Raw genomic sequence first — 22,861 nt, 5'->3', positions numbered from 1 at the left:
TGAGAAAAGGGGACTAAGGTGTATTAATCTTTTACCTGTCATAAACAAGTGGACTATAAATATAAGTCAAATTAAGCATTTGGCACAAACTGAATTACTGCAAGACCGTTCCCCAAGAGATTGTAATGTATAAACTTCTCTGTTTGTGCTGATATACCTTTGATTAATAAACTGATTGAACTGAGTTATCTGACATCTTGCTGATCAATTATCTTGAATGAAAGTACTTCATGCATTTGTAAGCTACAGACTGAATTATAGTACAGGAACTTCAATCTATCATGAACTGAATGTGGAAGCAACACAATGCTGCCAACATAAGGGCTTGGCATAGGGATTGGCGATCAAAAGCACATTACACCAATAATCAGTGCTGTTCACTGGCTCCCCGACTTTGCAATTGAAGAAGTTGGCCTTAATCTATAGATACATCAATGGATCTGGCTATATCAAAGACCGCATTTCTATCCATTACTGTCCAAAATCATTCTAGAACAATGTACCCAGCAAGACCTAGAGTGGAGCCTACAAAAGTATTCTTAGTCAAAGTCACATAAATTTGGAACAATTTACCAGAGAAGATAAGATTAAGTCAAAGACCGGTCATATTCAGAAAATACCACAAGATCGTCCTATTTTCCAAGTCCTTACCATTGTACAAGACAAGGAAACAGTAGCATGAAAAATATAATCATATTTATATTACCTGCACATTATATACAAAAAACTATAAATATATTATATACAAAAAGCTATGTTAAAAGAACATAAGTAAGGTTTCAAAGTTCCTTGTCCAATATACTCTTTTTTCTGCTCCGGTCCAGCTTTTGTCCCCTCTGAATCTGAATCAGATGGCTACCTGCTCCATGCTGCCTGGGTACCAGTGGAGTATGGGTAGAAGGGGAGGTCTGACTGAGACAAACAGGAGAGATGGGCTCCTTGCTCTCAGATCCAGTGCCCAGCCCCACCTTACCCTGAAGCATGCTCAGTCACTCTGTGGGAGTGGCCTATGCACAGACTGGTCACTACTAGGAGCTCTGTGAGGTTTGGGCACACTCAGGTAGGAAAGAATATTCGGACATTTAACTGTTAAAGTTGAATTCATCCCTACTGAACATATGCAAATTGAAATTTTCAGAGGCTTATAACCGGTCCAAGCGGGTGGATTTTCATGAGATGGCAAAAGATACACCCCTGCAAAATTTTGGATTGCTGCTCCAGGCGTGGGGATGCTAGAGCTTTTCATGGAATTTCTCTCAAGAATTTTATTTAACAAGGGCAAAACAACATATTGTTCCCTAGACTCCTTTTTGGAAACGGTTGAACAATTTCGGCTGAAGTTTCCCAAAACAATTCAGCCTGGGACAGACACCTTGCATGGAAAATTTCAGTCCAAGTGGTTAAAAGTTTTGCAAAGATTTTAGCCACTGAAAACAGGGTCTTATCATGGGAAGTGTCAGGCAACTTTAATAATATGTAGCATAAGCACAATTGCCTATAATAAATCATTCCAGTCCACTGAGCAATATTTCATATATTTTATGAAACTGGACAATTTTTAGCATTCCACAAAAGTATGTTCGGTCTTTACTTCTAGCATTTCTTTTAATGCTGTTTCCACAGCATTACATTTCTGAAACTAATAACAGATAGAATTTTATGTTTTGGTCAGTTTTTCGCCCATCCTATATGCCAATGTGCATTTTCACACTCAAATGTACAGTTTGTACTTAATATTATGGTCATAACGTCCATAAGGTATTTAAATAAATTACAGACTTGACTGGAACCCAAATTCTGAGTTTAACTATGGACAAAGTTAGTCTATTCTTCAACAATTAGAAAATGATTCCATAACCAAAATGTTGACTCAAACTTTTTTTTTGACAGTGAAATTTTATTAGCGACTTCTTCACTTTACCAATTTTACGAATTAACTGTGTTGAGTTCACAGTGACAATATATGGATGACAACCAATGAAGCAATTATAATAAATGTCTGTGTCTGATCCTTCTCTTCCAAAACATATCCTCCTGCTTCAAATAACGTGCCGTTCAAATTGAATAAACCTCAGGTGACACGAAAAATCAGTGTTTTTAGTGCCTAGGCATCTTTGTTCACTACATTAAATTGCATGTTTCACGTTTATCAGCTCTTTTGAAGAAAACATATATTTAACAGTTACAAAAGTAAGTCCTCTTGGTTAGCATCTATCATTTTTTTTAAAGGACTTGGGCATTTGTAAGCTGTGACAATTATTTTTTTAACAGAATTTAGATGTGGATGTCATTTGCAGTTATGTTTGCAGCTTTGAAGTCTCCTCTAGGTCTGTCATTTGGTTTAGGCTATTGATGGGTGCCTGGGGTGCTTTGTCCTCTGGGATGCTATTTTCCTTTAATTCATCTCTGATTAGAAGCTATTTATGCATTTTTATCTGCTTTATGCAAAGATCAAAGGGATTAGAGATCCCTATTCTGACCCTATAATAGGCAAAAGGGCCAAGATGCATGTTCTTAATTTGGTTTCAGTGTAAATCTTAAAACTTACCTTTACACTGCTCAGATCTTGATACACCCCTAGTCGCTTATGACAACAGCTTTCTATATGAACGGGCAGTTAATAGTACAGACACTATTGCCTAAAAAAATGGGTATGCTTTTCTTTTCATACACAAGTCATATCTCTGTAAATAACTTCTTAGACTGAAATCTCTGAAGATAATTATTTACCTAGTCAATGAGATTTGAGAGACTGATTATTATTAGCAATTAAAGTACAATTAAGCTCCACAGTACTACAGCATCACTGTTCATAATGCTGGCATTACACTAAAATTATGAGAACCTCCCTAATTATTAACGAGCGTATTGTTCTTATGGTGAAGTAATCTTTCAACTCCTTCTCAAAAATTAATTTAGCCATTTTAAAGCTGTAATGGGGCAAAAATTGACTGTTCAACCAGTTCAAGATGGATTTTGTGTTCATAACTCAAATGGCTTTAAAATGTACAAATAAAGAGTCTGTATTCAGTTACCATTGGTATTAATAAAAACGGAGACCTTGCCACCATCAGTACAAAAGAAACAAAAACCACAACACTAACATATTGCAATTTAAACAACAGGCATTGCTTTGGTGAAATAACCTTTTTCAGCTACAATGCACTTGTATTTTGGCAGACTTGGTACACAACAAGCACAGCAACTGTGTAGATAAAGAAAATTCCAAGAACTGTATTTTCAAACATATGCAAGCATGTCATGTACTACTCCTTGGGGAATTCTGTACCAATGCATATGCACAGAATTTATGTCCCCCGCAGATTTCTTTGCTTCCCTGCAGAAAACTGACCTCCCCCTGCAGCATCTGAAACCTCACACTGAGCCCTCTCACATCCAGACTGCCCTGCTGAGCTCTATCCCCCCAACACCCAGACCCTCCCAATGAGCCCCAACCACCTTCACCTGGACCCCCTTGCAGCATCCCATTACTGTTGCACCCAGAACTCCCCCAACAAGCCCCCGTGCATCCAGCTCTCTCCACACACGGAACCTCACTGAGTTGCCTGCACCAAGATTGCCTCATACAGAACCCTTTTCAACCCACACCAGGATCTCCTCCACACTTGGACCCTTCCGGGCTGAGCCTGCCTGCCTGCACCTGGCACGGAGGGGCAGGGCCCTGGGATGTTTCTGGGACAGGCCCTGTCCTTGCGCTGTGTCAGGGTTGGGTGCAGCCTGACTACTGAGTCTGTGTCCTAGGGGGGAGCTGCTGATTGATAGCCCACTTCTGTGCAGTCAGTAACTTGTGCTCCCCAATGCCATACTGGAGCCTCCACATTTATTTGACACATAAAATTTGCAGGATTTTTAATTTTTTGGCACAGAATGCCCTCAGGAGTAGTGTACAGAAACATCATCTCTTTTTCCTTCTGGTCAATGGGGGTTATACAACTCTGCCTCCTCATGGCCTGATTCTAGTTGGTGCTAGGGTAGGGGTTCCCAAACTTGGTTCGCGGCTTGTTCAGGGTAACCCCCTGGCGGGCCGCGAGACGCTTTGTTTACCTGAGTGTCCGCAGGTATGCCTGCTCGCAGCTCCCAGTTCCAGGGTTCGCCGTTCCCGGCCAATGGGAGCTGCAAGCGGCCGTACCTGCGGATGCTCGGGTAAACAAAGCGTCTCGCATCCTGCCAGGGGCTTACCCTGAACAAGCCATGAACCAACTTTGTGAACCCCTGCACTATGGCCTATTATTTCCTACCTGGTCTCCTTGTCCTCAGCTGAGAGTCAGGGCATGGAGACCTGTGAAGACAGCAGTCAAATCCCTCTGTGGAGGAAGAGCATGATACCCTGTATTTGGGGAACCTGGAACCCCTCTGGGGGAATTTTTCTGTCAAAATGTATCATAAGTAGATGCAAACTATTCTGACTGGTTTGTGGACTGACAAAAAAGGAACTGGGACCCATTTGATGGGAGGAGTCTGACAGAGGGCATCAAAATTCTTCAGGGTTCCAACTAACCAACAATCAACTGGAGGTCAGGAGGACTACAGATCCTTACATTATAAGCCAGAGTCTAAGAATGCAGAAGGTCCTGCTTTCCAAAAGGTTCTGGAAGACTGCAGCACAAGCACCTGGATCCCATGGGTGGGAATATACAGAGGAAGAATCTCCAGCTTTGCCAGACAACCTCAACAGTACAGTTATGAACTTAATGCAAAAACCAGCAGCACTTTTAGTATCTGGGGTCAGTGTAAAATAAATGGAATTTAACATCAACCTCAGATACAAGTACGGAAGTGTTTTTATTTAATTCAATAAAATCTCTTTTTTCCAGTTCACTTGAATTTTTCACAGGATTTCCAGTTTGCTTCTTTGGAGTGCTGCAGAAACTAGGGGTCTTGGTTATAGAATTTAGGGTCACTTTGGCACACAGTACATAGAAGGATATGACCAAGATTCTCCAGCCAAAGAACAAGTATTGCACAGGCAAAAGCAGTCAAAGCTCCCTCTCAACACCTTGCCTACGTACCTCTACCCTGATTTGGAGGGACCACATCTAGGATTGAGAGGATAGCTTCATTTCAGGCCTCTGTGCTAAGAAAGCAAACACAAATAAACTGCAATTAGTTTCAACTAATTCCACTGGAAACTGGAATGAGACCACTAAACTTATTTCACAGATCAGCATACAGTGACAATTTTTGGTCCTTACCTCTCTTAACTAGATCTGAAATACACACCTAGAGGTGAAAAGCTCATACTCTATGATCTCTTAACCTAGCGGTCTCAAACACGTGGCAGTTATTTCCTGGGACCCACCATAGGCGACGACTCCATTGGCAGTCAAGGTCCAAACAGCTGTTTGGTGGTGCTTAGGACTTTCCAGGAGGGAGGGGGCGGAGCAGAGATGTGGCATGCTCAGGGGAGGAGGCAGAGAAGAGGCGGAGTTAGGATGGGGATTTTGGGGTAGGAGTTGGAATGGGGGCAGGGAAGGGGTGGGAAGAGGTGGGGCAGGGGTGGGGAAGGGTGGAGTGGGGGAGGGCCAGGGGTAGATGGGGCGGCTTTTGTATCTTTGTATGAAAAGGTTTCAGTGATGTGGCCCTCATGGGGATTTGAGTTTGAGATCCCTGTCTTAACCCATCTAGGCCCCCAATAAAGATGGTTTAAAAGGGAAACTAATTCAAAGGGGTAATTTATGTTAATAGCTAGCAGGTAATGTCTTCAATATTGTCTTTTTGTACAGTGTTTTTTATTTTATTTTTTATACTTTTTATTACGCATCAGACCGCATTATTGTTGGCATTTAACCAGATGGCCTTATTACAACAGAAAACATAAACCTGGGTGAGGTCAACCCTTTTAAGGTTTTGATTAAAGGGACTCTAAATATTAGAGGATGAAAGACGCTTAAGTTGTCTGTTTTATAACAAGTACTGTCTTCACTGCTGTGTTCTTCTCAACATTTGTAGCTTTTGCATTCACTCCAGGAAACATCAACCTGTCACCACAAGATTGGTTGCGCAGATTTAAATAGAGGACGGCTTTGCAAAGAGCAAATGGTAACTTACAACCTAGAACACCTACAGCTACACAGCAGCTCGGATATTCACACACTGGCATGACCCAACACAACTGCAAAAACCGACAGAGAGAGAGAGCAGAGGTTTTGTGCAACACCGAATGTTTTATAGTTATTATTATTTTAAACAGGGCTTTGGACTTGGAGCAAATATCAAAAACTGGATAGAAGCATTATGTCATAGCCCAGAGCCTGGTGGAAGTTAACGGGGAGAGATGGGAGTTATTTTCCACTATCACAAACTGCAAAGCAGTTGCTCTGATCATAGAATTTAAAAAAAAAGAAAAGAAAAGAAAAGAGTAGGCCAGATACTCGCTCCAGTGAAGTAAATGGAGCTTTGCCAATTGCTCCACTGAAGTCAATGGAGTTTTGCCAGTTTACAGTAGCTGAGTATCTGGCTGAAATGAATTTATAGAAGATACATTGTCATATAAGCTTTTTAAAAATCTATATGTGCTAATTAGAGTAAGAAACCTAAGGCTTTCACTCCTGTCCACAGAAAAGAAACTGAGCTCTCGGGCAAAATGTCTGGATTTAACTCAAATTATAAGAAATCAGAGGCCATAGGGATAGAACTACCACAGGCAGAGAAAATGCAATTAGAATAGCTTTTAAATTTCAATGTGCAAGGAAACTGATGAGATACTTAGGGGTGAACATTCCAGCCCAAATGGAAAAACTGTACAAAGAGAGAATTATATGCTGCTTTTAGGGAACATCAAAAATTACCTTGCAAAATAGATAAAATTTCATTTTCATTCCTAGGGAGAAAAGAGACTGCCAATGACCCCTCTTCCTCTTCCAGGTTCTGACAATTTTATGTCTAAGGAGCCCTTAAAGGGCATGCACTCACATGTAATCAGCGGCACCGTGAAATTGACAAGAATGACAGCCAACAGATGTAAGTAACGCAGTTTCTGCAGGGTCACTACGTCACCCTAAGTACACCAACAGAAACCCTTTCGTGGAGGTGGAGTTATGATGTCAGGGTAGTGGGGCACTTACATCGGTGGGAGCAAGCCTATAATGCAGGGATCTCAAACTCAAATCACCACGAGGGCCACATGAGGGCTAGTACGTTGGCCCGAGGGCTGCATCACTGAAACTTTTTCATACAACAATACTAAAGTATAGTCAAAAATGAAGAGTAATATAGTATACTATTAAAAGCCCACCCCACCCCCCATGATGTTTCTCTCTGATTCACCTTCCCTTTCCCTCCCTCCCAGTGTTAAAGGAAAAGGGATTTTCCCAGTGACTGACTCCCTGCCCCTTTTCCAACCCATTCCCCAAATCCCCGCCTTGGCCCTGCCACCTGAGCACACCACATTCCCACTCCTCCCCCCTGGAAAGCCCTAAGCACTGCCAAAAGGGAGGGGCAGAGGGGGCAGCTGGCACCTATGGTGCACCGCAAGAAATAGCTCCTGGGGCCGCCAAGTGTTTGAGACCCCTGCTATAGTGTGTACACTGATATAAGTAGGTTGATATAAGTTGCCTTATATCAACCTAATGCTGTTGTGTAGATCAGGCCTAAGTCTTCAGACTCAATGTGGGGCAATGACAAACACCCAGCTTGGATGGCATATCCAAACTTCTGTTTTCCAATTTGCATTGGAGACCAGACTTTAACCACAGTCAACCAGTGATCTAAAGCTCCTTCCATCCAGTTCTATGTTTCTCAAATGTGGCCACCATGGCCACATGTGGCCACCAGGAGGTTTTTGTGTGGCCACGGCAGCCTCCTGGTGATAATGGGGTGGGGGGGGAGAATCGGCCCCTCCCACTCCCTTCTTGTTGCTCCTGGATGTGCTGCCCTGCACTGGCTCTAGAGAGAGGTGGGGCACAACCCTGCAGGAGCAAAGTGAGTTCTTGATCCTCCGTGGGGGAAGGGGGTTTGGGCAGCAGGCTCCAGCGGCAGGACTTTAGGAGCCTGGGCATGTGGCCCCAGGCTCCGACCGTGAGGCAATGGGTACTGACCCCTCCCCAGCTCTGGCCACGCGGTCCTCACCTCCAGCTGCAGGGCTTCAGCCTCTGGGCCCTGGTTCCAGCTGCATGACAGCAAGTGCTGGCCCCAGCTCCAGTCCCAAGCTCCAGCCGAGGACGACCCCCAGCCCCAGCTGCACGGCAGCGGGTTCCAACTGTGAGGCTTTGGTCACCAATCCCTGGCTCTGGTCATGGGGCAGCAGGTGCTGGCCCCCAGTTCTGGCCGTGCAGCTCCAGCCCCTGGTGCTGCTCCCCTGCACCAGCTGCACAGCAGCAGGCATAGACCCACCATGTCTGTTCCCTGGCTCTGACCACGTGGTGGCGGGATCCGGCCCCTGGTCCTGGCCATGCAGCAGCGAGCACTGGCTCCAGTCAAGCAGCGGTGGGCGCAGACACTGGCTCCAGCCACGCAGCCCTGGGCTCCGGCACTCAGGGCTCTGGCTGTGCGGTGGCAGGCACTGGCCCCAGGTGCTGACCCACTGGCTATGGCCTCACAACCATTCCCCCCCCATTGTCCCAGCCCCCCCCCATCTCATGCAGGCCTGTATCCACCCCAGCATCGCCCTCTAGCCCCTGGCTGCCTCCCTCTTTGGCCCCCACATACAGGGCTTAATGGGTCCTGCTCAGAAAAGTTATATTAATAAATATGCAACTATCACTTTTCACAGCAGACTTACTAGCTTTCTGTGAAAAGTGGTACTGGTATGTTTGTTAATATCACTTATCACTTTTCATAGCTGCCCAGGTAGCTACTGAGTGTGCTGTGATACTAACAAATATACAAATATCACTCTCGAAGAGGGAGTGTAGTAAGGCGGCTGCCCCAATCCAGGACAGCTGGGGTTAAAAACAGCCCTTGAAGAGGGCTGTGGCTGGGACCCAATTAGAAAAGGGATTAAGAGCAGCTGAGGGAGGCTGGCTGGGTAGCTGGCCCCAGGTGTGGCTAGCTCAGGGGTAGGCACCCTTTCAGAAGCGGTGTGCCAAGTTCACTGTAATTTAAGGTTTCATGTGCCAGTAATACATTTTAACATTTTTAGAAGGTCTCTCTCTATAAATCTGTATTATATAAATAAACTATTGTTGTGTTTAAAGTAAATAAGGTTTTTAAAATATTTAAGATGCTTCATTTAAAATAAAATTAAAATGCAGATCTTATCAGTTCAGTGTGATCCTCGCCCTCGCTTTTCCTTGCTGAGTTTTCCAATGCAGGCTACAGCAGGGGGTGACTGAAGAGTGCTGGGTCGAGGCCAAGAGCAGTGCCCTGGGCTGGCTGCCGGTACCCCAGGCTGGCAGTGGGCTGAGTGGGGCCAGAACCCCAGACCTGCAGTGGGATGAGCTGCTCAGCCCACCGCTGGCTCCGCTCAGTCCGCCGCTGGTCTGGGGTTCCAGCAGGGGTGAAAGTAACTTACATTTCTTACAGCTACTGTCATATTGCAACCCTCCTTGGGAGAGGAGCTCAGGGGCTGGGGATGTGTGGGTGTGGCGGGGAGCACTCAGGGCAGGGAGTTGGGATGTGAGGGGCTCAGGGTATGGGGTGGGGATGTGGATGATGCAGGATTCAGGGTTCAGAGCATGGGGGTGCAGGAGTCAGGGTTGGGTGGCATGAGGGGCTCAGGGCACAGGGTTGGGGAGTGTGTCTAGGGGGAAGCCCTGGGGGGGCAGCGGCTTGGGGCTAGCCTGGGACAGTCTCGGTTGCAGCCGGGTTACCTGGATGGTGGATGGGTCCCTGCCCCATGCTGTTCCTGTTCCTGCCAAGGGAGCTGTGGGCCAGCTGTGTGGGGGCACTGCATCTGCAGGCAAATGGGGGGCGGTGGCAGAAGACCCCCTTGCCCGCCGCTCCCTTCCCCTTCTCCTCGAGGGGCCACAGCTGTGCAAGCCACAGGGCGGCACGTGCTTGTAGTGCCCTGATATCTAGCCACAGTGGCGAGAGAGGGGCTGCAGGACAGGCTGGGACGTGGACACCTCCACCGTGCCTCCCATTGGTCCCTTTCACTTGCCTGACTGCCTGGTGCTTAGTCTGGTGCACGGGGCCGCCAGTGCCAGCCTGCCAGAGAGTTCCGGCAGCCAGCAGGACCCCAGCTGGGAGAGCGCCACATGCCGTGCCTCCAGCCGCAGCGGAGCGCCCCAGCTTCGGCCGGCTCTGAGCATGCACGTTCCGCCTTACTTTCACTTCTAGGTTCCGGCTGCCGGCCCCTTGCCAGCTGGGGTCCCAGCGGCCAGGACCCCGGCTGGCAAGGGGCTGGCATCCGGAACCCCAGAGCAGCAGCAGACTGAGCAGGGCCGGCAGCCGGGACCCCAAAGCAGTGGCGGGCTGAGTGGGGCGGGCGGCCGGGACCCCAGAGCAGTGGCAGGCTGAGCGGGGCGTGCGGCCGGGGCCCCAGAGCAGCAGCGGGCTGAGCAGCTCAGCCTGCCGCCGGTCTGGAGTCTCGTCTGCTGGCTCCTGCCAGCCGGGGTTCCAGTCGCTGGCCCCGCTCAGCCTGCTGCCGGCCCGGGGTTCCGTCCATCCAGGCCAGCAGCAGGTCGGGGCCCTGCTCAGCTTGCTGCCAGTCTGGGGTTCTGGCTGCCGGCTCCTGCCAGCTGGGGTCTCAGCTGCCAGCTCTGCTCAGCCCGCTACCGGCCTGGGGTTCCCTTCACCCAGGCCGGCAGTAGGCTGAGCAGGGCCGGTGGCCGGGACCTGGGCAGTGTGAGTGCCACTGAAAATCAGCTCGCGTGCTGCCTTCGGCACATGTGCCATAGGTTGCCTACCCCTGTACTAGTCAGTCCAGAAGGAAAAAGCATAGTACACCTCTGCATCATGAATCTCTTCATACTAGACAAACACTGCATGAAAGGACAGTCACAAAGGAAAGGATTTGTGATGAAGTTACTCCAACTATCTGCACAATAGAATCACTGGCACCTGCATTATGGAGCTCATGTGATCAGACACAATGCTATCCTAAATGGTGAACATGACTGTGTGTATATACAATAAACTTGATTAAGATGGAATTTCCAGACAGAAACTCTGAACTGCCATCTCTTAATAGTGACTGAAAAATTGGCCAGTTTAGAACAGGATTATAACAATAAAATTTACTGATACACCAGAAACAACCTGGTTTGTGTCTTGCTGATCCAAACTCGGTGCTTGTTGGGGGTAGAATCAGAGGCATTCTACTGAAATCTTCATACAGATTATGATTATGATTTATTCAATCTTCCCTACAGATACAGTATTTTAGATGTGTCATTAATGCAGAATTACAAATACCAACAACAAAGAGTAACTATTCTAAGACTCTTTGGCAGGACACTAAATTTTTTGGGTAAATGCCTCTAACAATTTACATACACAGAAGAAGAAAGAAATAAGGATAAAAATTTTAATGTTGAGAATAATCTGGGATAATTAACACTGTTTTTTAAACATTTCTCTTTATTTTTGCAAGTCAAGTTACAGACAGTAAGCTCCAGATGTCTGGGTTCTGTAATATGTCTAAAGGCACTTGCTGAATTCATTACAGAGAGGAGTAATTTCTCTATAGTTAGGATTGAAGCTGCTTTCCATTGTAAAACTGATTTTGGCCATCCTTCTAAAATCCTCAAAAACAGTTCATTCCCCTTCAAATTTGGCATGCTCTGTGATCAACAGATAAATCTTTGTCCAAATATGAGACAACTCGAACAAGCCATTTATGAGATACTCAGAAAAAAATAAGCATTAATTATGTTTTCAAAAGTCTATAAACAATTTTTGTCACATCTTACTTTAAAAAAATGCTCTATCCTAGAAACTTCAAATTAAGTTTATGGTAAGATCTTGGTGAAATTCAGCGTAAAGGACCAATTTTTGCAGACCAGCATAATTTAAAAATTATTCTGTCAAATTAGAAACACTATGTAATATTCTTATTTGCGATTGTGGGCATATTCTGCATGCAGAAGCTCTGCACCTAAGAAGTTATCTAGTCAGAGAGACTCAAATAGGAAACAAACTTTTATTAATATATTCCATGTTCATAACGAACTGTACCATAAAAAACAAAGGCTTTTCTCTCAAGATCTAACTACCTCTACACATAGAACTGTTACAGATTAGATTTATAAGTGTGTAACCATCTGGTGACCCCCAACAAAATTACATCCCCGTCTATAAAAGTAAAAACAAAAACTTAAATGAGCAGAGACCAAATATTTCACATTATTTTATATATTTTTTTCAAACTTTTTAAAAGACACCTATTACTATTTACCTTCAAGTCACATTATTCAAAGAGCAAATATTTATGGAGTTGGTCTCTCGTGGTTTTACAGTATAATCCACTGTATAAACTGTACAGTATAAACAACTTGTTATACTGTATCATTTGGTTTCTTGGTGGATTCTGTCAATAAAATGTTGGATGTGGCCACAAACATTGTAAATCTGTCTTGTGATTTGGAAAGAAAAATCTGCATGCTCACATTTTTCCCTTCCCAGAGGAGGAGGTAAGGCTTTAAAATTCCTGCTGTAATATATTTAACTGGGGGACTTGTTCAGTCTTCATTACAGAGGAAAAGCTTGAGATTTTGCCTTAACTACAGATTTGTGGAAGGCAAAACTGAAATAAAAGGAACAGCGAATATTTGGACAGATGATTCCAGAATCATCAACAGGTATATCTACAGTTAAGTAACTTTCCTTTTTTGTCCGAGTGACTGTCCATATGCACATTCCACTCACAGGACCAATGGCAGGTGGGAGCTCAGTCTTAAGAAAACACAACCTTTCCAAATGCAGCATCTGAGCTAGAGGCTTTAATGCTGGTGTAATTGTGTGTCAATATGGGGAGAGATCCCTAGGTGGTGGCTTTACACATTTCCATTAGGGATGTTGATTAATCACAGTTAACTCACGCAAGTAACACAGAAAAATTAATCACAATTTTAAAAAGTAATTGCAATTAATCATAGTTTTAATTGCACTGTTAAACAATAGAATACCAATTGAAATGTATTAAATATTTTGGATATTTTTCTAAATTTTCAAATATTTGATTTCAATTCACAACACAGAATACAAAGTGTAGTGTGCCCACTTTATATTATTTTTATTACAAATATTTGCACTGTAAAAATGATAAAGAAATAGTATTTTTCAATACTCGTACAAGTACTCTAGTGCTTGTGAAAGTGCAATTTACAAGCTAGATAACTGCACTCAAAACCAATATAAAACTTTAGCACCTATAAGTCCATTCAGTCCTACTTCTTGTTCAGCCAATCACTAAGACAAAGAAGTTTGTTTACATTTATGGGAGATAACGCTGTCTGCTTCTTATTTACAGTGTCACCTGAAAATGAGAACAGGTGTTCGCATGGCACTGGTGTAGTTGGCCTTGCTAGGTATTTACGTGCCAGATATGTTAAACATTCGTATGCCTCTTCATGCTTCAGCTACTGCCCCAGAGGAAAATGCTTCCATGCCGATGACACTTGTTAAAATAATAATGTGTTAATTAAATTTGGGACTGAACTCCTTGGAGGAGAACTGTATGTCTCGTGCTCTGTTTTACCTGCATTCTGCCATATATTTAATGTTATGGTAGTCTCGGATGACGACCCAGCAGATGTTGTTCAATTTAAGAACACTTTCACTGCAGATTTGACAAAATGCAAAGAAGGTACCTGTCAAGGTTCCTTCCCCACTCTGAACTCTAGGGTACAGATGTGGGGACCTGCATGAGAACCTCTAAGCTTAATTACCAGCTTAGATCTGGTTTTTCTGCCACCACTCAAATCATTTAAGAGTTATTTGGGAAACTTTGTCTACCTCCCCCCTAGAACCCTTCCTTGGGTAGCCTTAAGACACTCCTCCACCAATTTCCTGGTGAACACCAATCCAAACCCTCGGATCTTAAAACAAGGAGAAATTAACCATTCCCCCTCCTTTCCCCCCACCGATTCCTGGTGAGTGCAGATCCAACCCCCTTGGATCTTAAAACAAGGAAAAATCAATCAGGTTCTTAAAAAGAAGGCTTTTAATTTAAGAAAGAAAGCTAAAAATCATCTCTGTAAAATCAGGATGGAAAATAACTTTACAGGATAATCAGATTCAAAGAGCCCAGAGGAACCCCCTCTAGCCTTAGGTTCAAAGTTACAACAAACAGAGGTAAATCCTCTTAGCAAAAAGGAACATTTACAAGTTGGGAAAACAAAGATAAACCTAACACGCCTTGCCTGGCTGTTACTTACAAGTTTGAAATATGAGAAACTGGTTCAGAAAGATTTGGAGAGTCTGGATTGATGTCTGGTCCCTCTTAGTCCCAAGAGCGAACAACCCCCAAAACAAAGAGCACATAAACAAAAGCTTTCCCCCCATCAAGATTTGAAAGTATCTTGTCCCCTTATTGGTCCTTTGGGTCAGGTGTCAGCCAGGTTACCTGATCTTCTTAACCCTTTACAGGTAAAAGGATTTTGGTGTCTCTGGCCAGGAAGGATTTTATAGTACTGTACACAGGAGGGCTGTTCCCTTCCCTTTATAGTTATGACAGTATCAATGTGAGATTTCTAAAGATAGCTACAGCACTTGACCCAAGGTTTAAGAATTTGAAGTGCCTTCCAAAAATCTGAGAGGGATGAGGTGTGGAGATGTTTTCAGAAGTCTTAAAAGAGCAACTCTCCAGTGTGGAAACTACAGAACCTGAACCTCCAAAAGAGAAAATCAACCTTTTGTTGGTGGCATCTGACTCAGATGATGAAAATGAACGTGCATCAGTCTGCACTGCTTTGGATTGTTATTGAAAAGAACCCTTTATCAGCATGTATTCTGGAATGGTGGGTGAAGCATGAAGGGACATATGAATCTTCACCGCATCTGGCACATAACTACCTTGTGACGCCAGCTACAACAGTGCTATGCAAATGCCTGTTCTTTCAGGTGACATTGTAAATAAGAAGCAGGCAGCATAATCTCCTGGAAATGTAAACAAATTTTTTTGTCTGAGTGATTGGCTGAACAAGAAGTAGGATGGAGTGGACTTGTAGGCTCTAAAGTTTTATTATTTTTGAGTGCAGGATTTTTTTGTACATAATTCTACATTTGTAAGTTCAACTTTCGTGACAAAGTGATTGCACTACAGTACTTGTATTAGGTGAACTGAAAAATATTTCTTTTTTACAGGGCAAATATTTGTAATAAAATATAAATATAAAGTGAGCACTGTACACTTTGTATTCTGTGTTGTAATTGAAATCAATATTTGAAAATGTAGAAAACATCTGCAAATATTTAAATAAATGGTATTTTTATTGTTTAACAGAGCGATTAATCATGATTTTTTTAATTGCACAATTAATCGCAATTAATTTTTTTAAATTGCTTGACAGCCTTAATTTCAGCCTTTGCAAATAAAATACCAGAGCACTTCTGATACCTAGGGTCTGAAGCACAGCCTCCACTTTAGAAACAAGTGGCTTAAGGACAAAACTAGGTAAATGAATCTGCTGGTTCAGATGAAATTCTGTGATCACTTTCAGCACAAATTTAGGATATGTCCTCAATATATCCTCAATATCCTTCCAGATAGAAGATAGTATAAGGAGGGTCTGCCATCAAAGCTTGGATTTCTCCTACCCTCCTTGCGGAGGTGATGACTATGAAAACTTTGTTTTTCAATTGTTAAGTCTAATAAAGAACATGCTGCCATTGGCTCGAACGGTGGGCTGCTTAGAGCTGAGAGAACTACGTTGAGGTCTCAAAGAGAAATTGTTTCTTTAAGCAGTAGAAACACCTTGATGAGACCCTTCAAAACTTGACCACAGTTGGGTGAGAAAAAACTTTGTTCATCCGCTGGTAGGTGGTCTGCAGCAGTCAAGTCAACCCTGACTGAACTAAGCGACAGGTTCTGATGTTTCAAATCAAGTAGGTATTCCAAAATATCAGACAAAGCAGTTTCTTGAAGTGTCATATCTTTGAAGACACTATGAAGAAAAGCCTGGCCCTTTCACCAGATAAGTCCTACTGTTTAGTAAAGTATTCTGCACTGGCTAGGAGCATGAATTCTCTACACTGAACATCCATCCAGTAGCCAAGAGATGAAGGGATTTCAGACAAGCTCTCACAAATGATGTTTGGTGTAACAGAGTCCTGGGTGATTCCTACCTCAGAGGGTGAGGGAACCTGAATGATCACAACCTGGGCTCCACTTCCCCACTATTTGCAAGGTGGTTTCTGGCCTTTGTGGGCCTCCTTAAGTCTCTCCAGATGGGGGATCAAAATGAAAGTCGCAAATTCCCACACATTCAGCCTATGAATACGGGGCACAATGTCTTTTTTGGGATAAGAAAATATTTGCTTAGAACTCTTCACTTGGTATTGGGGATGGACCTCTTCTGTTGCTCAAAGTAAGAGGACTTCTTGATGTACTTGGTCTTCATGAGATGGGTCCCTGAAGAGGGATAGGGAATGGGGGTTGGGAGTAGGCACAGAGTGGAACTCGATAGAATATTGTACCATAATCATGTCCAGAACCCATTGCTCTGAGGAGATGGAGGACCACATGTGCCCAAATAAAGTCACACAGAACCCAAAAGAAAAGGTTCTTGGGATGCTGGTTCCACAGAAGTGAGTTAATATCTCTTAACAGTTTCATCAAAATGAATATTTTAGCGCAACTGCAGACTGCAACAAGTGGGCCACAGAGGTAGACAGCCTTTTCTTGTGGAAAGACTGCCTCTTTTGGGGGGAGTGGAGGGGGCTTGGTAAATGAAGGGAGATGGAGCTGATCTTTGTGGGGCATAGGATTGATGTTTATCGTGTTTTCCTTTAGGGGCTGGTGTACAGACATGAAGAGATCTTCTGCTGTAGACTGGACCTCCCATGGGGAAGCTAGATACCTGTAGCCAAGAGGCCATTCTCACAAACAGTGCTATGACCATTAACTTCAAAGTGGTGTCTGCTGTATCAAGAGCATCTTGTAAATTGGTCTTGGCAATGAATTGTCCTTCAGTCACCAATGAGGAGAACTTCTCTCACATTCGGAGAAAGTTTTTCCATGAATGCAGCAAAAATGTCATAATTTAAAAAGTCATATCTGTCAAGAGGGCCTGATAATTTGCAATTCTAAGTTGAAAACTAGCCAATGAATAATGATTTATAGGCAAATAAATCCAATCTTCCAGGCTCCTGTTCTTTCTGTATGGGTTTATTTTGTGGACACGATTTCTCAGTAGCAGCCATGATTACTAATGATGATGGCACAGGATGCCATAATTCAGCCCCCCTTGGTGGAATGTGGTATCTTTTATCCGCTTTATGGGAGGTAGAGCCTGGCTGCATCTAGGGTCGGCCAAATTTATTTCCCTGAGTCAATAATGGGCTTGTTTACCAAAAGGGCTATTTTACCTGGACTTCTTTCCTTGCCATTTGTAGGGAGTCTGAGACCCTCCTCAGGAGGCTGTGAAATCCCTTGAAGTCATCCAGCTGGGATATACTGGGAGGGACAAAGGCCTTGTCAGGGAATGGTGATGAAATAACAGTGGGACCCAACAAATTAAATGAATGAGATGGTAAGTCCTCAGCCAGGGTAGCTGATGCCGTAGATAGAGGAGCACTAGGATTCTAAGGTCTAGCAGGATAACTCTCTCTTCCATAAGAGGCCTACGGCCCCATGAAGGCCACATAGGCATAGATGGTAATAGCCTGGTGACCACTGGGTACAGAACCAAAGACTGTAGTCAGCCTGATGAATATCATAATATCAGTCACAAGAGGAGTCTCTAGATTCCCTGTGTGAGGCTGAATAAGTTGGAGGAGACATCCATGATGAATATATATGGGAGTGTCCTGATTTTTTGCTCTCATCTGACATGACTGAAGATGATGTGCAGAAGGAGGAGTCCAACAAAACTGGTAGGGCAGTCAATAAATGTGTGGATGATAGAGCTCTCAAGGTACTCAGTACCACTTTGAGAGAGAGAGAGAGAGAGAGACCAGGTGCCAGAAAGGACATGGTGTTGTATAACAATGGAGAGTCCACTTCCTGATACTCTGTCATCTGCTGGTACTGTAAACATAACTTGTACTGTATGGTGACAAAGGATGAACAGATAAGCCAGTGTCAATGGTGCCAATACAGCCAGAGCTAGAATCTGTGGTGCCGAAGCTCTAGAAATGGACAGTATCAACTTAATTGAACAAGAAGTTAAAGGTACCAAGCTCTGAGAGACAGAAGGAGCCTTCAGAAGCACAGCACATGAAGATGTCTTAGCGTTCTGTTTTGTTGCCAAAGCCCTGGTACTATAGTGAGGTTGAACTTCATTAGTAGCCGTACTGGTACATGAATTGCCAGAGGCAGAGTAGTATGGGAAAGCTAATTTTTTGTGCTTTTTAGGAGATCTTTGTCGATCTACCTCTGGAATCTCCTGTGCTCAGTGCATTTCTCAACAAAAGTTTCTTGTCAGATCTGTTAGATTTTGAAGCAGGGGAAACTGCTCATTGTGCCTGGGAAGCTAGAGGCACAGTGCTGGCACTATTAGGTGCAGAAAGATCAGATCCAGGGTGTCTTGTGAACCTGGGTCCAAAGCCAGCCTCAAGTGAAGGACTTGCAAATGGCACATTTTCCAGGGATATGTGATTTCTCCAAACAAAATAAACATTTTAAGTGCTAATCACCCCCACACGAGAGGCAGTACTTAAATCTGGATCTTTAAAAAAAGCCATTCCTGTACTAGAGGAGGGGGAAGAGGGAGCTAATTCTGGTTAAAAAAAACTTACTCTAACAAAATGCCAACAGGCTAATAACTAACTACATCTAACTATTCCTACCCATATACAAGTAAAAAGTTAAGCATCAAACAGTATGCAGCTCTGTCTTGAAGCCAAGAGGCAGTGGCTGAAACTGAGTGGCCCAGTGCATCTCTTTATGTCTTTGGTGTGGGGTACCAGGGCACTCAGGTCATATTTGAGTGTATGGAGTACATGCACACCATAAGTGGAATATGCACAAGGAGAATCTCTTGAAGGAGAACTCTATAATCTTGTTCTGGTTATTCACTAATGAATTGTGATGCAACAGACTGCAGGATACCCAATCTCATAGCTTTTATGCCCTTATCAATACTTGTATTTTCAAGTAAATTTAAGTTCTCACTGCAGGTAACCAGGGCCGGCGCAACCCATTAGGCGACCTAGGCAGTTGCCTAGGGCACTAACATTTGGGGTGCGGCGATCAGACCTTCCGCCGCCTCTGTTGGAGGCAGCATTTCGGGGGCAGGACCTTCTGCCGCCTCTGTCAGGCACAGCATTTTGAGAGCAGGACCTTCCGCCGCCTAAAGTGGCAAAAAGGGTGGCGGTGCTCCTGCAGGTAACAAAACTGAGTACATCTTTATGTAATACAGTTACTCTGATTTACATTTTGAAATATTAAAATGCTTGCCTCGTAATCTTTCAAAATGTCATTAACTACAAATCAGAGAAGTAACACTGGATTCATTTGCACAGTACATAAGGCCAATCCTATAAGAATGCTGCCTGTAGAACTTCCACTAAAATAAATGGGAATTTGCATGTGGAGGATTTGAAGGATCACACCCTTAGTTCACATTTTTGTGTGATGAGACATGCTACCATAAATGTATATCTAGCTTACAAAAAAAAAAAAAGTATATTGAATTACTTTAGCGTGATTGGCAATCCTACCCTCTTACTACCTGCATTAATATTTGTTTGCTATATCAACATCCACTTTTCTAAGAAGTATTGCATCATTAAATATTAAAGAATCTAGAAAAAAAATCTACAGCACAATAGATAAATATTCTCATCATCTAAAGAATAATTTTACCATTTATCAATTATAGTCATTTATGATTATCATTTATGATCAATTTTATCATTTATTTTACCCTGCGAGGCCTGAAAGAGTAAGCTTTTGTTTAATTAACTTACTTCTTAAAAGTAAAATTTAACTTTGTAAATGTTCACTGAAGCTTCTGGGATAATATCTTATGCTTTTTTGTACAACTAATTTAGTGACCCTGTAATTAGCTAATAAAAACTGTACGTCATTTGACTCAGAGTCTACAAACCGAGAACCTCTTACTACTACTAGTATATAAATATAAACAAATATTTTATATTATAACAAATATTTGACAAGTGCCTCAAAGCTTATTAATCTGAAAATATGTATATTATGTATGGTATCATTTTAATGTTGCCTTAGTAGACATCCTAATTTATCCTGTCTTTATATTCCCAGATACTAAATGACAGAAGAACTAACTATAAACAATTGCCAAAATAATGTCAGACAAACTTTTTACAACAATGATAAATGAATTACAAACAAAACTGTTAAGTGTAACAAATATTAATTTTACAGATGTTCTTTACAGCGGGTATGCCTAGGACTATGAACTTAGAAAGCCTTAGGAACTATACTACTATATTGTACAATCTATTGTGACACTGAAAATGAAGGGGTCAGCCCAAAGAATTTAGTCTTTAGCCTTGTCAGTGCAAAGAGACTCAAAAAGTAAGTTATAAAAAAAAGGCTACTTTCCCCACCAAAAAGGTAGAATGTTCCTTAAGAGAAAATGTCACTTTTTAGTTGTTACCAACATTTTAAACCAAATTAAAGCAAACAGCACCCACTGGTGGGTTTGCTTTGCCCACAAGGGGGTGAATTCAGTGGAATAGATGGATTAAGTGACTTTACTTCCCAGCTGTGCACACCTAGGGAGAATAACATCTACAAGATAAGGCCTCACTATTGATATAATGGTTTGAGAAAACAACTGAATGATGGCTCAGCTTTGCATGAGACTGGCTATCATGAGGACGCAGTCAATCTGACATCTTTTAAGGGGCCTCAAATGGTAACTAGCTCCCAGAAGAAGCTACAGGATTATTCAGAGCATGTGAATAGGACCTTAGCAGGCAATCTGGGGTCTTCCAGAGTGACAATAGAGCCCCCAGCAGAGATAGCATAATACCACAATGTGACTGCAATGCCACAATAGGTTTTATTAGGGAAAAAAGTGAGATTAACTTGGCGAAAACTGCCTGGTGTTACAGTTAAGCTACTGGTAATTGTTGATAAAGTTGCACCAGCTCTGTTTCACATGGCTGTCTATATTATGCTATGCAAATATGTTAGTTTATATAATGAATCATAGAATCATAGAATATCAGGATTGGAAGGGACCCCAGGAGGTCATTTAGTTCAACCCCCTGCTCAAAGCAGGACCAATCCCTAACTAAATATATTATATACACACACATATATGTATTTATCTAAGGCCTCCCATCAATGTAAAATCTATCTACTGCACAATCTTTAATGTATTTATCACCACAACACCCCTGTGATATAGCACCATACTGTTTTCCCCACTTTTACAGACGGGAAATGGAAGAACAAAAAGTGTAAGTGACATGCCCAGAGTCACACAGGAAGTCTGTAGCAGGGCCAGTAACTGAACCCAGGTCTCCTGGATCCTACACTAATGCCCTAACCACTGGATCACAGTTCTTCTTTGTGCATGCCCATGCATACGCACACAGGAATGATATCCACCTGATAAAAATACAGATCTATGTAAAAAATGGAGTTTATCAGAAACCATGGCCATTCACCTGGATTTCTCTCGCTAAACCCTCTCCACTGGGACTACTTGCAATATTACACATAGATTTTTTTTTAAATAAAGACGTTAACTTGCCAGACAACTGTTCCCTTCTCCCAATACAACTGCCACATTTGTAACAAGCAATATTCACTCCTGTACTAGTCAAAAGTGTAAGGTCCAATATCTCCAATTTCAATTATGATATAACTGACATCACAGAGACTTGCTGGGATAATTCACAGGACTGGAATGTTGGCATGGAAGGGTAAAGCTTGCTCAGGAAGGAAAGGCAGGGGGGGAAAGGAAGGAGGTATTACCTTGTATATCAAAGATGTATATAATTTGCACTGAGGTCAAGATAGAAGTGGAATGCAGGCCTGTTGAAAGTCTTTGTGTAAGGATAAAATGGGTAAAAAAAACAAGCATAATGTCATGGTAGGATCTACTATAGACCACCTAACCAGGAAGAAGGGAGGGATGAGGGTTTTTTTAAAACAACTAATAAAATCATCCAACGCACAGGACTTGAGTGGCGACAGGGGACTTCAGCTACTGAGACATCTTTTGGGAAAATAAGACAGCAAGGTACAGATTACCTGACATGTTCTTGGAATTTACTGAAAACAACTTTGCATTACAGAAGTGGAGAAACTGACACGGGAAGATGCTGTTCTAGATTTGATTCTGACAAACAGGGAGGAACTGGTTGAGAATTTGAAGGTAGAAGGCAGCTTGTGTGATAGCGATAGAGTTCATGATTCTAAGGAATGGTAAGAGGGAAAACAACAGAGTAAAGATTATGGACTTTAAGAAGGCAGATTTAGAAAACTCAGAGCATTGATAGGTAAGATCCCACAGGAAGCAAGTTTGGGATTCTCAGGAAAATTGGTTCAACTGTTTACTGTCACTTCCACTCATTCACATGAAAAATCTCTAAGACTGTATATATTAAACGGATAAACATTGAAAACATTAAAATAATGGAATCCACGACACCAATTACATCCATTACAAAAAAGCAGCTTCAAATATTGTCTTGCTCCTGTGGCTAGAAGAGACCATGGCAGCATTAAACCAGCCATTATGAGTATAGTGAAATATTCTTATATTCATATTTTTGTTCAGAATATTTTCTTCTGATAAGCAGAGGGCCAGAGGGGATATCAGGCCAGAGGGGATATTAGGGCATCTTCTGTCCCCAT

At 42.9% G+C, this 22,861-nt stretch overlaps 1 protein-coding gene across 5 annotated transcripts in view; it reads right to left on the bottom strand.

The window, feature by feature from the left end:
- WDPCP (WD repeat containing planar cell polarity effector) overlaps positions 1 to 22,861 on the bottom strand; it is a 230,839-nt gene that overhangs the window by 206,036 nt on the left and 1,942 nt on the right. For 2 of the 5 annotated variants that reach the window (XM_030557924.1, XM_030557925.1), the window contains exon 2: positions 5,031 to 5,095. The exons of the other annotated variants lie outside the window; for them this stretch is intronic. The gene's annotated coding sequence lies outside the window, so the exon portion shown is untranslated. The remainder of the gene's footprint in view (positions 1 to 5,030; positions 5,096 to 22,861) is intronic. 5 annotated transcript variants of the gene reach the window in all.

Source organism: Gopherus evgoodei, chromosome 3 (assembly GCF_007399415.2).
Source record: "Gopherus evgoodei ecotype Sinaloan lineage chromosome 3, rGopEvg1_v1.p, whole genome shotgun sequence".
NCBI lineage: Eukaryota > Metazoa > Chordata > Testudines > Testudinidae > Gopherus > Gopherus evgoodei.
Note: the sequence above shows the minus strand (reverse complement) of the source record. Positions and strands in the feature narration are given on the sequence as shown.